Source organism: Papio anubis, chromosome 14 (assembly GCF_008728515.1).
Source record: "Papio anubis isolate 15944 chromosome 14, Panubis1.0, whole genome shotgun sequence".
NCBI classification, from domain to species: Eukaryota; Metazoa; Chordata; class Mammalia; order Primates; family Cercopithecidae; genus Papio; species Papio anubis.
This window is the reverse complement of record NC_044989.1, coordinates 64,537,543-64,554,107: the sequence shown is the minus strand read 5'-3', so window position 1 is coordinate 64,554,107 and position 16,565 is coordinate 64,537,543. Positions and strand designations below refer to the sequence as shown.

The 16,565-nt window shown below is 37.1% G+C and overlaps 1 protein-coding gene across 4 annotated transcripts in view; it reads left to right on the top strand.

Annotated features, from left to right (window-relative positions):
• PELI1 (pellino E3 ubiquitin protein ligase 1) overlaps positions 1 to 16,565 on the top strand; it is a 65,769-nt gene that overhangs the window by 654 nt on the left and 48,550 nt on the right. Inside the window, exon 2 of one of the 4 annotated variants that reach the window (XM_021924886.2) lies at positions 301 to 473. The exons of the other annotated variants lie outside the window; for them this stretch is intronic. The gene's annotated coding sequence lies outside the window, so the exon portion shown is untranslated. The remainder of the gene's footprint in view (positions 1 to 300; positions 474 to 16,565) is intronic. 4 annotated transcript variants of the gene reach the window in all.

Genomic DNA, 16,565 nt, shown 5'->3' with positions numbered 1-16,565 from the left:
CGGCCAACTCCGAGCCCCGCGCCTGGCTGGCCGCGCGCTCGGGCTGCAAGAGGGGAGCTCTGCGGGTGGCGGGTAGGAGAGGGAAATGGGAGAAACAAAAGGGGCGGTGGGTTTCCCTTTTGTTTGTGCGGATCTGATAACTTCTTTTCCTCCCTTACATAACGCAGACTTCCAAGTTAGTCATTCTTTTTATTGTTATGATTGTTGTCGTAATCTCCGCGCGTCTTTCACATTTCCTTTCATCTTCGGATCTCAGAGCATTTTAAACACGCTAATTAATTTCACCCCTGGGTCCCCTAGGAAACAATACGCCCGTTTCCCTAAGCGGGTAAACTGAGGTCGTGAAAAGCTCTCTGATGGATACGCTTGATCTTTTACCGCGCCTGGTATCTGAGGATATGAAAGAGTTTATGAGGAAGAACCCGTTCTCAAATGCCCCGTGGAAAAGTTAAAGATGCTCATTTTACTTACAGGTTAGCTGAAGTCCAAAAGATGTCTAGGTAATTGTTACGTAGTTCAAACCATAATTCTTCTTACATAGTGTTTGAATCTTAAAACCTTTAAAGAGTTACTGAGAAATGCTTCGAGTAGGGAAATTAATGTAAATCATAAAGTCACGTCACCATCTACTTTTATTTTTGTACGTGTAGGTCTCTTAGAGGCAAGAGAGCAAGAATGGGACAGAGGGCATAGGTTTTTAAAAAATGTACATTTAACAGATTTTAATCACTACACAGAAGGAAATGTGCCTTGGTTTTAACAGCACCAACAATATTCCTGTCGTTTAGTCATCAAACAGTATATCAACAAATATTATTGAGAACTTTATTCGTAAGATGCTGGTTGTGCTAAAAACTGAAGCTTTATACTTTATAGATAAGAAAAGGTCATCTGTTTCGGTTCACAGGCTCTACTTTTTCTTACTCTGCAAAATGTTACTTTGTTTTCTTTGCACATAATCTTTTGTTTCAGAAATCGCATTGTCCTTTACTGTGTTGAATATGTATTACTCTCACACTTAAGGAGAAATGAATTTTTTATTCAGTTTGCTTAATAGGGTGAATTTAAAATTTTTTAGTTGTGGAAAAGGTTCACTTTGTTCAGTTCTGTTTCAGTTTGCGATGCATCTTCTTTATAGCCAACAGAAAATATTTTCTGAGTGATCAGATTTACATGTCTCAAAACATTGTTCTTACTGTACAAATACAGCATATGAATTCCTTTATTTATATCAGCAACCTGTTCTGGATAAAAATCTTTAACTCTGAGGACCTTATTTGTTTTGTGAGTTTTTATTTCTTCGGTACCAAACTGGAAAGTACCAAAAATTTAAATCAAGCATCACTTCTACTAGCTCTTTCCTCAGGTAAATAATGATCAGAACTGTAGTAACAGTGAATAGTTTCACTTACTCTAAATTCTCTTACATTTAATTTTGTATTGTGTGGTTGTCCTTAGATTTTAGATTTTGGTGGTTGCATCAGAAAATGAAAGTGAGATGTTCGTTATTTTATTTTATTTTTCCAGAGCCTTCTAACCTGTTCCCTTTCTATAGTATGTTAAAAGAGATCTTGAGTTTAACATAAATAATTGGAAAGTAGAACAATTATATGTATGGAAAGTTGCATGTAGTGAAGTGGTTATAATGTCTCATCTAGTGAATTTACAGGTTTTAAAGAGGAAACTATCACCTAGCTTTTTATTGGCATGGTAGAAGTGCTGTAATGTAGTAGTAGTGGTATTTATTTACTTCTAAAAAGCAAGCTGGAAATTTGCCTCAGTGGAGTTTGTAGGGGGAGATAATCCATCCTTTCCTTAAGATTGACATTTAAATGTTCTTGCAGTTGGTTATGTTGAACTTTTTCTGTGGCATTTTCAAGCCAGATTTACCGGGGACATTTGTACTTTAAGGAAGCTACTAACACTGTCTTGGCTCAGTCACTGGAGTCCGCAGGCAGAAGTTAGTGTTGACTGGCGAAGTCTGGCTTTGCAGGTTTTATAATTTCTTTGAGACCCCTTAAAGGAAATGACTGAAAAGTACGGGGTAGGAAGCTAGTCTAGTACTGCCAAATGCCATTGAGGCAAGTTTCAAAGAGGAAGCCAAAGGATGTTTCCGTTTGATTTAGCTTCAGACTCTTCTGGGTTGTCAGAATGTCACTTTTGTATTTTAAGAGTTCTGTCATTTCAGAATATGATTCGTTATGGTTTTCTAGTAGGTCAGGTGATAAGGACTATAGATAGTCATTATGCTTCGTGGACAACTAATATTTTTAGGCAGAAGCTTCTACAGCTGATAGAGATTTTAAGCCAAAGACTTAGAATTGAAAACTAACATATACGTGTACATTTTACCATAATACACCAATGTAGACCTATCCTAGTATTTATTAGATTAGAAAGGCTTTTGTGGATGATTTTATTATACAAATATATTTAACTGTATATATTAAAATTTCATAATGACTAATATATGATGGCACTGAGGTGGCTTTAGGTGCTCCTTTTGGGGGAAAAAAAGTCCTGTTATTCTAAAAGTTACATTTATGTCTTTGAGGAGAGTAAAGCAGATTTAAAAGCCAGTGGAAAAAGGAAGAAAATCAACAAAGTGAAGAAAACCTGATGAAGATGTTTTTAAATAATACAATATAAAGTTTCCTGGCAGCATTCATATATAAGGGACAAAATTCTAGTTGAAGTCTATAAACAGTGAATTCCACTTAGCACTTTCTGTTTATAGATTTCTAGCCATCTTTTCCAGATTCCCTCTGAATATATTACACAAGCAAAGTAAATAGAAGTCATTCTTTCAAGGGATTTGGGTTCTTGGAGTTTTTTTACACTTGTGGTAGTGGGGGAGGGGAGTGCTTATTATATTTTCTTAGTTTAAGTGTGACCTGTGCCATAGAATATTCCCCTAGACTAATGTGTGGGAACCTCAAGACAAGAAATATTGGTCATTGAAATATCGGGATATGATTTCAAGTTCTGCCCCTAGCTTTTTTTTTTTTTTTTCTCTCCAAATTGTCTTGAATAGATCACTTCTATTTTTCCTTCAAAGGTTGAAAATAACTGCCTAACATACTATGTTTAGTAGGTCCTAAATACTTTTTGTTGTTTAATGAATTTACAGGTAATAAAGAGAAAGCACAGTGTTTCTTGAATGGATGTCAGGGAATTTCTAATTTTTTCTTTTTTGATAGAAAAAAGTAATCAAAACATAAACATCTGATTGGAGTCTTTCAATTAGCATAGTTACCTTCAGAAATAAGCCTAGAGAAAGAGAGCTTCATCTGGTAGTTTAACAGAAATGAATTGTAAATGACTCTATAAAGAATTGACAGTTTTTTCAGAATGTTGTACCAGATGTTTTAGATTCTTTTTGCCACATAAACTCCACTTCAGAGAATTGAGGTTCTACATAGTACTCTAGTATCACCCCTGTAATACATTTACACCTCAAAATACCAGTTGCAGAAAAATAGAATGTGTTGCTGATGCCTGTAAATGGGAAAATCCTGACATCTGTCTTCGTCCTCCAGTTAATCTTGACTGTTCATGTAGTTTTTTAAAAAATTAATTCAACACACATGTAATTTACTTCCTTTTCAGAAAATTTGTTGCTAATTTTTATTTTATGAGTCTCTTGGGATGTTGCTAATTCTAAAAATATGTAATACCCCCGGTTTCCCACCATCTTCTACAGTTTCTTTTTCTATTTTTTTTTTGGCTGCAGTTTTCTTTTTCCCCTAAACTGTCTAAAATAAGCTAAGAAATGTTTACATGTAGTTGACAAGAAACACAGTAATTTATCATGCTAAAATTTCAACATACAAGGTGCAATGAAATCTGTTTTAGAGACAGTACACTTTTGAAGGGGGTAAAGCAGGTACAGCAAATAAATTTCATTTGGGGTACCAAATCTGATTGTTTAGTGGTGGCTGCCTAGAGTGCCATGTTTAGAAAACTGGGAGTCCTTATTCAAACTTAAGAGAAAAGACTACTGTGATTAGCAATTTCTGCTGTTGGTGAGCAGTGGACTTTTGACATGGATGCCAAATACATTCAATATTTATTGATGCCTTTTACATGTCACAGGTCTAGATGCTGATACCTCACAGACTAAAATCTCTGCCTTCATGGTGTTTACATTCTAATAACAAGACACAAACCATAAAATAAGTAAAATACATTGCGTTTTAAGAAAAATGGCTGGACGCAGTGGGTCACACCTGTAATCCTAGCACTTTGAGAGGCTGAGGTGGGAAGATGCCTCTTGTCCAGGAGTTCAAGATCAGCCTGGGCAACATGGTGAGACCCTGTCTCTACAAAGAAATTTTTTTAAAAAATGAACTGTACACTGTCCCAACTACTCAGGAAGCTGAGGTGGGAAGATCACTTAAACCTGGGAGGTTGAGGCTGCCTTGAACCATGATTGCACCACTGCACTCCAGCCTAGGCAACAGAGCGAGACCCTGCCTCAAAAAAATAAAAATTAAAAAAATAAAAGAAAAATGATCTGGTTTCTTCAAAAAGTTAATAGCAAGAAATAAGAGAGGGAGGGAGAACTATAAGATTAAAAGAGACTTAAGAGGCTTATCCACCAAATGCAATGTATGAACCTTAGTTATATCCCGCTTTGAGCAAACTAACTGTAAAAAGACGTTTATTCAAAATTGGGGAGATTTAGACTCTGGATATTTAATGAAAAGGATTTGTCCATTTTTTCAGGTGTGAGAATGTATTTTTTTTAAGTGTTGTTTTAGAGATATATAATAAAGTGTTTACAACTTAAAATGTGATGTGTGGGTTTTTACTTCAAAATATTGAAAGGGAGAGGAACGTAGATGAAACAAGATTGGCCATATATTGAAAATTGCTGAAGGTAGATGCTCTATGGATACATGAGGTTTCTTACTTCCTCTTTAGTTTTGTGTATGTTTGAAATTTCCCCTAATAAACTGTTTTACACACAAACAGGAAAATAAAGCAGGGAAGGGGAAGGGAGAATAAATGGGATTTGAGTATGTGGTTGGGAGGGGGATGCAGTTTTTTGTTTTTTGTTTCTGAGATGGGAGTTTTGCTCTTGTCGCCCAGGCTGGAGTGCAGTGGTGTGATTTCAGCTCACTGCAACCTCCGTTTCCTGGGTTCAAGTGATTCTCCTACCTCAGCCTCCTGAGTAGCTGGGATTACAGGCGTACGCCACCACACCCAGCAGAGTTTCGTATTTTTAGTAGAGACAGGGTTTCACCATGTTGACCAGACTGGTCTCAAACTCCTGACCTCAGCTGATCACCCACCTCGGCCTCCCAAAGTGCTGGGATTACAGGCGTGAGCCACCATGCCTGGCCAAGATGCAGTTTTAAAGGGTAGTCAGAAAAGACTTCATTGAGAAGATGATAAATAGTTGAGAAAGTGAATAATGACCTGAAGGAGGTAGCAGAGCAAGCCTTGCACGTCACTTTTTGGAGCAAGACATTATACACAGAGGGAATAGTAAGTACAGTAGCCCTGAGATGGCAGCATGCCTACAACTGCAAGAAACTACAAGAAGACAAGGGTGAGCCAGGCATAGTGACTTGCACCTGTAGTCCCAGCTACTCAAGAGGCTGAGGTGGGAGGATCACTTGAGCCCAGGAGTTCCAGACCAGCCTGAGCAACATAACCAGATCCTGTCTAAAAAAAAAAACGGCCGGGCGCAGTGGCTCATGCCTGTAATCCCAGCACTTTGGGAGGCCGAGGCAGGCGGATCACGAGGTTAGGAGATCCAGACCATCCTGGCTAACACAGTGAAACCCCATCTCTACCAAAAATACAAAAAATTAGCCGGGCGTGGTGGCGGGCACCTGTAGTCCCAGCTACTCTGGAGGCTGAGGCAGGAGAATGGCATGAACCCGGGAGGCAGAGCTTGCAGTGAGCCAAGATCGCACCACTGCACTCCAGCCTGGGCGATGAGCGAGACTCCGTCTCAAACAACAACAACAACAACAAAAAACTAGTGTAACTAGATCACTAGATCAGGGTGAGCATGAATACATAAAATCAGCATCAGCATGGGAAAGGAAGGGTAGAGAAGACTTACATTGTGTAGGGCTGGTTGTCCATCTTGCTTTAAAGTAAAAATATTTTATACACTTATCTGAAATAAGTCTTCTACTTTAGAATAGTCACTGTGGAAGCCGTACACTTAACAATACTAGCATTACTCAAGACTTTTAGAAATTTTTGTTGTTGTTTTCTAAGCCAGCTTAAGAGCCACACGTGAAAATAGCTCATTACTTTGTATTTGCTCCTTGTTTTTAAGGAAAAATGGGGTGATTGGCCATGTGATATTTCATGTTATTTATCAGATAATGACTCACAGAGGATCTTGACAGAAAGAAAATGGAAAGTAACTTGAGGCTCTTTCTAAAAATCAGATCCAGTCTGAGAAGGCAGTTATTGTTTGTAAAAGTCAGAATCACCCATAGACCAAAAAGGAATTTTAATAATGTTGTGGACAATTGTAGCATCATTTGGAATAAGAGTATATAACTTCTGAGAATGACTAGTATGGAAGGCACCATACTCATTTGGATATTTAAGGTCTCACAAAATGCACACACACACACATATACACACATACAAGATCATATACCATTCTTAATACTAAGTATTCAAAACAGTCATTTCAGGTAAGTTTCATTTCTGCATTCAAGACTAAAGGGATGGTATTTAAAACGCAGTGAAGCCGGGCGCGGTGGCTCACGCCTGTAATCCCAGCACTTTGGGAGGCCCGAGGATCACAAAGGTCAGGAGGTCCCGAGACCCGGTGAAACCCGTCTCTACTAAAAATATACAAAAAATTAGCGAGTAGCGGTGGCCGCCTGTGGGCATCCCAGCTACTCAGGAGGCTGAGGCAGGAGAATGGCGTGAACCGGGAGAAGGAGCTTGCAGTGAGCGAGATCTGGCCACTGCACTCAGCCTGGGCGACAGAGCAAGACTCCGTCTCCAAAAAAAAAAAAAAAAACGCAGTGAAATTGTTTAACTCTTGTCGCTATGGCATATACTTGGGAAACTAAAAGACTAACACATGTTAGTGTTAAGAGATGAATCTGGCTCTTAAGTCTTCTTATATTCATGCTTCATTTCTCAGATTAGTAGTTGTTTTGAAAACATTCTGATTTACCTTAAAGAACTGTTTTTAATCTTTATTAATAAAGGCATAGAAAAAATTGGATCTCATTTAAATGTTTAAATGCCCCCAAAAACCTCAATAAATATGGATTGTAAAAATCTACTCTCAGGACAATATACATGTAGGATTACTACTTTGAACAATTACCATACTAGTTCATTCTTTAGAGGTACAGTTTTTCCAACCTGAGAAACTAAACATTTCAGTGATTTTTACTCTCCTGTCAAGAAAGCCATTCTTTTTCTTGTTATTTATGTCCAGTGGTGGGGGAGCACAAAGTTTTCATTTGTTTTTTTTTGTTTTGTTTTGTTTTGTTTTGTTTTTGAGACAGAGTCTTGCTCTGTCACCAGGCTAGAGTGCAGTGGCGCAATCTCGGCTCACTGCAACCTCCACCTCCTGAGTTCAAGTGATTCCCCTGCCTCAGCCTCCCAAGTAGCTGGAATTATAGGCACGCACCACTACGCCCAGCTAATTTTTTGTATTTTAGTAGAGACGGGGTTTCACCATGTTGGCCAGGTTGGGCTCGATCTCCTGACCTCGTGATCCACCGCCTCGGCCTCCCAGAGTGCTGGAATTACAGGCGTGAGCCACTGCGCCCAGCCTCATTTGTATTTTTAACCAATTATATTTAAAATTTAATGCCATGAAGTAGAATTTATGAACTTTTACCATGTAGTAAATTACATAGTGACCACTAAGAATATAAGTATATAACTTATATTTAACTTATGTTAAAGTAAGGAATACTTTAACAAAACTGCCTATTTTAAACATTTTTCAGTAAATTGTTAGGAATCTAGTTCTTTAATTCACTCAGAGTTTTTGTCCCTGTAGTGTATGTAGATGTATATGTGCATGTGTATGTATAGATAGACAGCCAGACTCTCTTACTGTATACTGCACATACTATCAGGACTGAGCTGCTGGACTAGATTATTTAATGTATTTTAAACACTAGTCTGTTAACATGGAACAACTGAGCCCATATTTAATTCCTGGGCTTTCCATTAACTCTGAAAGTCCTTTAAAACCTTTGATTAATCTAAAAAAAAAACAAGTGGGAGTGGTTTTTCATAACGATCTTTGAAGTTCTGTGATGATGACCATACTGAAGTGTGACTTATTTTAGAAATAGCTTTCATTCAGGCTGTTAATTTACTGGTAGGATCATGAATCTGTTTTTCATTTCCATTTTTGTGGAATAAATGAGTAACTTATGATGGACGAGAAAGAGAGGGAAGTCAGGAAGAGAAGGAAGGAAAGGAAAAAATTGGATCTCACAAAACAGTAAATATGACTATGGATAATTCTCTTAAGTTGGATGTGCTTAAGTGTCTGTGACCTAATGAGCTAAGGCTCAAATGTGTAAATTAAGTAGAGAATAGAAGTAATAATACAACTTTCATTTGAAGAGAAGTTGCTTTGCTAAAGGACATCTTACATTTCATGTTGACTTAAACCATATGACCATGATAAAATCTATACTTAATTTTGGAAATAGTAATGAATAATAATAATTGAGAAATTATTTGAAAATTCAGTCTATTATTTAAGCTTTGTAGATTTTTACAGCAACAGGTTCAAGGTTATTCTTCTCAGCTTGTGCATTGCAAGATACTTCTCATTTCCTGCCTGTCTCACTTTCATCTATTCATTACTCTGCCAATAGCTCTCTTTATCATCCTTTGCCAGCTTTAGTCATGCCTATTGCTCTTCAACAGCGTTTTCGATGTTTGTCTACCATTTTTATACTTACAAAGTAGACTTGGAATGAATTGGGGTATAAAGTAGAAACCTGTGGATGGCAAGTACAATACTTTTCCTATTTGTGCCATATTTAATCTTTTTAAACTTTCCTTGTCTATTTCTGTTGTGTGCCGTTGTGAAGATCTCTCATCAGACACTAAGAGATAACTACGTGAACTGTAGGATGCAATACTTTTTAAACTCAGTAATGTAGGAAACAGTAGGAAACAGTGAGTTTAAACTCATACTCATTGAGTTAATCCTGCATCCATCCAGAACCTACATACCTAAATTAGCAAAGTTTGATAGTAATAGTGGAATTTCAAAAGCTATTTTCAGCTCTTGATGTTTGTTGTCTTTTCCAAAAATGTCAAACAATTGGGGACTTCATCATTAGTGTAATAATAATCATATATGACCTTAGAGGGAGACTGTACTTCTGTTGAGCTTCTATTTGACAGTCAAGTGGAAAAGATAAAAAGATAAGTAATGTGGTAAAGAAGGTTATAACTTCTTCCTTCCACAAGAATGAAGTATGAAGTGACTGGCCCTGATATTTTTCTAGTAACTCATTGTAGTGTTCAACATATCATTTGGCTTAGTCTTTAGAAGGCACAGTTTAATTTTATTTTTTAACAATAAGTGAAAACAATTGAAAGTGCTTTGTTGATTCTTCAAAACCTTAATGTTGAATTTCTGGTTCTTGGCAGATACTATCCATAGTACTTCATGTTCCTCTGGGTTTATTTCAGATTTAATGAACTGCATGTACTGGAAGCACTAAAAGCTGATTGGCTTTAATTTTAGACTACAATTAACATGATGGATTTTTCTTTGAATTGTTTCTCACTGTCATTCTTTAAATTCACCATTAAAGGATCAAAACATCCAAATTACAAAACTAGTTAAGTTCATCATTCATGAGAAAATGTGTTAAATATGTATCTTTTGTAAAGTAGTGGCTGCTTCTAATTAGAAACTAGTCCTATAGACATACCTTATGTATCAAAAAGCTTTTTAAATATACTTACTGCTTTACTGTTATTTTCATTTAAAATAGGATGATTCAGTCTCTGAACTAGCCCTGTCTGTTCGTCAAAGGAACTAGGATGAATTTTGAGCAGGGGCTCTTAAACTGTTTAACATTGAGCAGATCTGTAACTTCATTGAGAGCAGACATTTAAAAAAATTCATCACTGACATTTATTCAACAAAAAGAAGATCAGATTTTGCTAAAGCCTTTTGGTTGTGTCTCTTTTAGAAATAACGTTATTTATTTGCATATAGTTCAGCTCTTAAGGACTAGTCTTTTAAGGCTTTAGCCAGAATTTGTCTCCTAAAGCTGACTTTAAAATGGCTTCCAAAAGGATTTGCTGAGTTTCAGAACTGAGTAGGCTGCTAATGATTCAGTAGGCCCCCTCATTTTCCTCCTACTCCTTAAATTGAAGGCTCCTTCGTACCATCTAGGTACCCTGAGTCATCATGGATAAACTCTAAAGAAGAATTGTCATATGGAAAAACTCTCCATGAAGGGAGAATGTCAGCAGTCTGAGTCAGAGATCATTCATTGATCACAATGATACAATCTATAGGTTGTGGGCTTCATTTTAAATCTTTTAATGTACTTCCATGTATGTCCTTATTATAGGATTGTAAATCCTATAATGCCTATAAAACCGTCTGAGGTGTTTATTCCCTGTTCATTTCTAATTGGTTTGGTTTTTATTATCTATTACATGAAAAGGATTTTATATTCTTTATTGAATAAATAGGACAGGCAATATGATACAGGATAAAAACCGCTGTATCAGAAGTTAGGGGACCTGGAGTTCTGGTTCATCTTCTCAATATGTGACTTTATATATTTCATTTAACCTCTTTGAGCCTGAGTTTCCTTATCTTTACAAGGTCAGTAACTCCAGAACTCACACCCTCTTTGGAACCAACCCATGGCAGATACAGCTGCTAGCTGTATCTGTATCTGTATCCCAAACCAGCTTCAGATAACTTTTTGATACAGCACTGTCAGGAACTATATATATAATTGCCATTCTGATGAAATCTCTTTATCATCTCAGTTGTATCGGGTCTCTTCCAGCTCCAGGATTCTATGACTTTAAATAATTTGCCTATGGAAAGTCTCTGTCTTCTATACTCTCTTTTCACATTGAGTGTTCAGTGAAGTGAAACTTACTGTTTGAGCTTAAGAATTCTTTGTAGTCAGGGATAGCATGTTTATGTTTCATTTAGTGATGTTAAAAACAAATGATTGGAAAAAACTCATGAGGGTACTTAAAATTCCAAATGAAATGGTAACAAATAAAAATTTTTAGTGCTAATTTGATGGAAACTCATTTTAAGTTCTAAATGTTTGTGGCACAGACCTCAGGTTAGTGAAATTTGAAGTGATGTATTTGTCTGGAGGGCACATAATGAAGACATAGGAATCCTAGACTGAGAAATAAAGAGGCCTGAGTTCTAGCTTTGCAAACTGTTTTTTTAACCTGGTTAGTGTCTTCATCTATTGTAATGGTATCAGGCCAGTGTTTTTCATTAATGTATTGTATAAATTACCTAAGGATCATATTATAATGCATATGCTAATTCAGTAAGTATGACTGGGGCTTGAGATTCTTCATTTTTAGCAGGCTTCTGGGTGTGCTACTGCTATAGGCCATGGACCACACTTATAAAAGTACTAGGCCATTTCCAAGGCTCCTTCGGGTTTAAAGGGTCTTTAAATTATAAGTCCACTTCTTTTTCTCCTGCTCTTTTGTATCACTATTAAACTTGTACTTTTTGAAGCCACATATTACTAGACTCATTCCTTATTTTCTCAGTCTGAGAGCTCCATTAGTTTTGTTGTTTTTCCCTTTCTAGAATGAACTTGACGTAGGGGTCATTCAAGTTAAAGCTAAGGTAGTATAATAGAAAGAGGCTTTAATAAGAAGAAAACTTTATTCAGATGCCTCCCCCACTAATTGGTAGCTCTGTTGCTTTGGACAGTTGACTCAGTTTACTTAATCTCAAAGTTCTGAGTACAAGCCTCACCAGGACTTACTAAATTCCTTATCCAAAATGCTTGGGGCAAAAAAGTGTTTTGGATTTCAGATTTTTTCAGATTGTGGAATATTTGCATTATACTTGGAAGAGCATTTCCTTTGAGAATCGTGTTAGCACTTAAAAAGTTTCAGGTGTTGTAGCATTTTGGATTTCAGATTTTTAGATTAGGGATGTTCAACCTGTGTCTTCCTGGTAAGGTTGTTGAAAGGAATAGAGGTAATATATAAAGTTATCAGCACAATGTCAAACATAAAGTAGGTACTCAAGAATTGGAAGCTATTTTTTTTTTATTCCTACTGGCATCCTGACTTGTTCTAGTAGAAAGACAAAAAAGAGTGGGAAAGATCTGTCGCCAATTCAGGACCTTTCTCTGTGTGCCAACTTAAATTTTCAACTGCTTATTAGACATATTAACTAAAATTCTTCAAACTTGCCATAGTGAAAAAGACCTCTGTTTTCTTTCCATATCTGTTCTGCCTCCTTCAATACTGGTAGAGATTACTGTTTCTGCCTGGGCACAGTGGCTCACGCCTGTAATCCCAGCACTTTGGGAGGCCGAGGTGGGTGGATTATTTGAGGTCAGAAGTTTGAGACCAGCCTGGCCAACATGGGTGAAACCCCGTCTCTACTAAAAATACAAACATTAGTTGAGCGTGATGGTGTCTGCCTGTAATCCCAGCTACTCGGGAGGCTGAGGCAAGAGAATTACTTGAACCCAGGAGGTGGAGGTTGCAGTGAGCCGAGATGGTACCACTGCACTCCAGTCTGGGTAATGGAGTGAGACTCCGTCTCAATGTAAAAAAAAAAAGCGAAAAGGAGAGAGATTACTGTTTCAATCACTACATGCCGGTTAGGATCCTGTCGTTTCTGCCTTTGGCCTTCCATATCCATGGGATCTGCATCTGAGGATTGAACCAACCATGGGTCAAAAATATTTGGAAAACAAATACAATAAAAAATACCAATATAACAATAAAATAATACAAATAAAAAGTACAGTATAACAACTATTTTCATAGCACTTACATTTTATTAGGTATTATAAGTCAGGGGTCCCCATCCCCAGGGCATTGACCTGTACCTGTCTGTGGCGTATTAGGAACCAGGCCGCACAGAGGAGTTGAGTGGTGGATGAGCAAGCATTACTGCCTGAGCTCCACCTCCTGTTAGATCAGCAGGGCATTAGATCTCACAGGAGCGTGAACCCTGTTGGGAAGTGCGAGGGATCTAGGTTGGGCGCTCCTTATGAGAATCTAACTAATGCCTGATGATCTAAGGTGGAACAGTTTCATCCTGAAACCATTCCCCCACAACCACTCACTCCTAACCCCCATCGGTGGAAAAATTGTCTTCCATGAAACTGGTCCCTGGTGCCATAAAGATTGGGACTGCTGTTATAAGTAATCCAGAGATAATTTAAAGTATACCAGAGGATGTATGCAAATACTATGCCATTTTATATAAGGGATTTGAGCATCTGCAGATTTGGGTATTGAAGAAAAGTCTTGGAAATCTGCAGATTTGGGTATTGGAGAAAAGTCTGCAGATAACAAGGGATAACTCTATATTTGTTTCTAACTCTCCCCATGGATGCCTCAAAAGTACCTCCCATTTCCATGCCCCGGATCAAACCTATGGGAGCCTCAAGAATACCACACTATACAAGTCTTCAAAGTGATTTATTACCCTTAATAGAAATTAATTTCCATCATTGCCCCTTTCCCAAAAAAATTCTCTTTAGCAGAAAATAGTTTCTGTACTGAAGTAATCATTTCTAAATAATTGATAATAGAAATAGTCAGGTAATTCAGTAGGAATTTACTGTCAGAAAAACTCTAACAGGAAACCTTTGTTGACCTACTACAGTGTACTAGACATTTGTTTAATGTCCCATAACAATCCTTTGAGGTAGGTAATATTATATTAAAAGGTAATAGGGTATAATGATTGCAAGTATTAACCAAAATTTCTGAGGTTTCAATCCCAGATGTCAGCCCTTACTAGTTGTTTGACCACGGTCAATTTACTGAACTGGTCTGAGCCTCAGTTTCCTCCTATATGAAATAGATGATAATATAACTTATCTCCTAAGAACATTTTTAGGAATTAAATAATTTTTAAAAAGCTCTTTGAGAAATGCCTGTCATTTATTATAATAAGCACTGCATATGTGTTAGTTACTGTTATTTATTATCTTAGTCTTACAGGTTAGGAAACTGAGACTCAGTGAAATTGGTCCAAGTTTCACAGCTATTAAAAGATAGTGCCAGGAGTTGGACATAGGCAGTCTGACTCCAGAACTCCCTTAACCATTCTATTTTACTTCATCTCAAGTAATGATAATTTATCTTTTTTTTTTTTTTTTTTTTTTGAGACGGAGTCTTTGCTCTGTAGCCCGGGCTGGAGTGCAGTGGCCGGATCTCAGCTCACTGCAAGCTCCGCCTCCCGGGTTTGTGCCATTCTCCTGCCTCAGCCTCCCGAGTAGCTGGGACTACAGGCGCCCGCCACCTCGCCCGGCTAGTTTTTTGTATTTTTAGTAGAGACGGGGTTTCACCGTGTTAGCCAGGATGGTCTCGATCTCCTGACCTCGTGATCCGCCCGTCTCGGCCTCCCAAAGTGCTGGGATTACAGGCTTGAGCCACCGCGCCCGGCCATGATAATTTATCTTATCCTCTTGCTTACAGCCTCCATATTAATGGTCTCATTGTGATCATAGGAGTAATAAAATTCATTCTAGCAGTCACGTGTGGTACTTAAAATGTAGAATTTCTAAAATATGCAGGTAAAAGCTCACTTTAATACGATCTGAGAAATATAAGAATATATATTTAATTCTATCTTATTTCATGTTTGCTTTTCTCCATTTCTTGTTAACAGTCACCAAAATCCCTAGAAAGTGGAAGTACTAATTTTACATTACTATATAGTGACTTTAGTTGTCGTGATTTACTTAGTCTGTTAAATCTTCTTTTGCTAAACATTTTCAGAATGACTGGCGCTCATTATCATGTTGTAACTACATAGTGTGCTTAAAATCAAGAATTTTTATGAATATGATTAACTGGTACCTCTTTTGAAATTGTGTAGTGATTTGTCTGTTTTTAGTTTTTCTGTGAATTTTAATTTTTATCAGCTGCTTTTTGAATAGAAACTTTGATTTTAGTATTTTGATGTCTTTGTATTAGATGCTGTATATAGTTGAATCTGCTTAATTTTACAAGCTTTAGACTGTGACACTCATTTAGGCCTTTAGTAAAAATAAAAAGCACATCTGATTACTATTTAAAGTTTCTATAGATGATTTGTTCTCTCCCCCATCTCATTCCCCATTACTTACTGATTTCTTTTTTCCATTGTTAATGTTTTATTCGTTTGTGGCAAAAGAATTTCCTTTGTATTAAGACAGTATAAAGACAAAAGATACAAATATCTAATAGTCTTTGAGAAGAGGGCAGATTTGAAAAACCAGAATCATCTATGAAGAAAAGTCTGTTTTTACCTTGGTTTTGAAACTGGATTCTGTGACCCAGTGTATTTACTTTTGGGGAAACAAACATACTTGAAATAGTTGTTGTGTCAGTTAAGACACTCTATTGTGACAGAAACAACTCAAACAGACTTGAAAGGGAAAAGGGAAATGTATTGATTTGTGTACATTGGTTCAGGATAGGTGTGGCTTAAAGAATGGGTCCATCCAAGGCTCTCATGATGTCATCAAGACTTAATTTCTGTACATTTCTTAGTGCTGCTTTCTTGGTGTTGGCTTTCTGATCCATCTGTACATGAGCGTTAAGATAGCTTCAGTTCCCTTAGCACCTAAATCCACCCAGTGTCGTGTAGCTAGAAAGAGTGACCATCTTTCTTAAAAGTCCCAGCAAAAGTCTCAGTGCATTTCATTGGCTCTGACTGGCCCACTCCCTTGTGGCCAGGAGACTGTGAAGCTCTGATTTTTGAGACTGAGCCATATGTCCAACCATCAAGTTTGAGGGTATAGTCAACTCCAGATATATATAAACTGAGAATAAAAGAGGGGTTTCCTCCAAAAAGGAAATGAAGATACCATTATATGAGAGAAAGGAGGAATATTTGTTGGGCAGCAGGAAACAGATGCCCATAATGCTTGATAGTGCCTTTTCTATTTTAAGGGGTAGCACTTAACTAGGAAAGACACGTTCATGTTTTTCTCTCTCTTTTTTTTTTTCTTCTTACTTAGTATTTAGTACTAATTTGGGATTTATATGAATTTCCTTCTACGTTGCTGTTTTAAAGCTATATATATATATATATATATATATGAATTACTAGAACTTTTTGAGCCTGAGAGCTTTAAGAATGTATCAGAATTTTAAAATTTGGCACTACTTTAACAAGTTTAATATAACATCTTATTATTGATTTTCCTGTTAGCTTTAGTAATGAAATTTGTTGATAGCTAGTTTGATAATGTCTTAAGCAGACCGTGCTTTTGGGCCAAGAAATTCATAAAGAACCATGAAAACGAAGATTCTCTCCTAGATACTCAGGGCCTCAAGGAGAGAGAGGAGTAAAGGGTTGTGAAGGACACTAACAGGGTCTTTACATG